At 37.2% G+C, this 537-nt stretch overlaps 1 protein-coding gene across 2 annotated transcripts in view; it reads right to left on the bottom strand.

Annotated features, from left to right (window-relative positions):
- Nucleotides 1-537, bottom strand: part of PDCD6IP (programmed cell death 6 interacting protein) — a 58,244-nt gene that overhangs the window by 4,354 nt on the left and 53,353 nt on the right. The window lies entirely within an intron of this gene.

Genomic DNA, 537 nt, shown 5'->3' with positions numbered 1-537 from the left:
AAAAAATTTTTTTTTTAAAAAAAAAAAAAAAAAAAAAAAAATTAAGCAAAAGAAAAAACCCACTGAAATACTACAGACTTTAAGAGATTGCATGTATGAGTACTCTTGTTTTTTACCCTGTCATTGCTACAATTTGAACTTTTCTTTAATCAATCAAGCATCTGTAGGACAGGTAAGGATTTGGATATCGAAGCAACACCAAAGAATGCCCTTTCTTTAAGATTAGCATCTCATTGAAATTCACAGCCAGACCTTCTGAGCAATATGGTGTATCCCTAGTGTTCCACATTCTCAGTTTTTACAGATTTTCACTGATAAATTCCCCGATTTTTTAAAATTTAGTTTTTACTGATTTACGCCTGTTTTTCAGTTTAAATCCTTGTTAACTGGCACAAGTGGGGAATAGCCCGTTCCCCATTTGTGCTGGTTAACAGGGATTTGAACTGAATACTGGGTGGTGCTGGTAAGCTAAACATGCCGCTGGGCCAATTACCCGAGGCACAGGGTTCTGTCCAGATGGGTGATTGGGTGGGGGGG

The sequence above is a fragment of the Gavialis gangeticus genome, unplaced genomic scaffold, assembly GCF_001723915.1.
Source record: "Gavialis gangeticus isolate Ggan-Ray unplaced genomic scaffold, GavGan_comp1, whole genome shotgun sequence".
Taxonomy (NCBI): Eukaryota; Metazoa; Chordata; order Crocodylia; family Gavialidae; genus Gavialis; species Gavialis gangeticus.
Note: the sequence above shows the minus strand (reverse complement) of the source record. Positions and strands in the feature narration are given on the sequence as shown.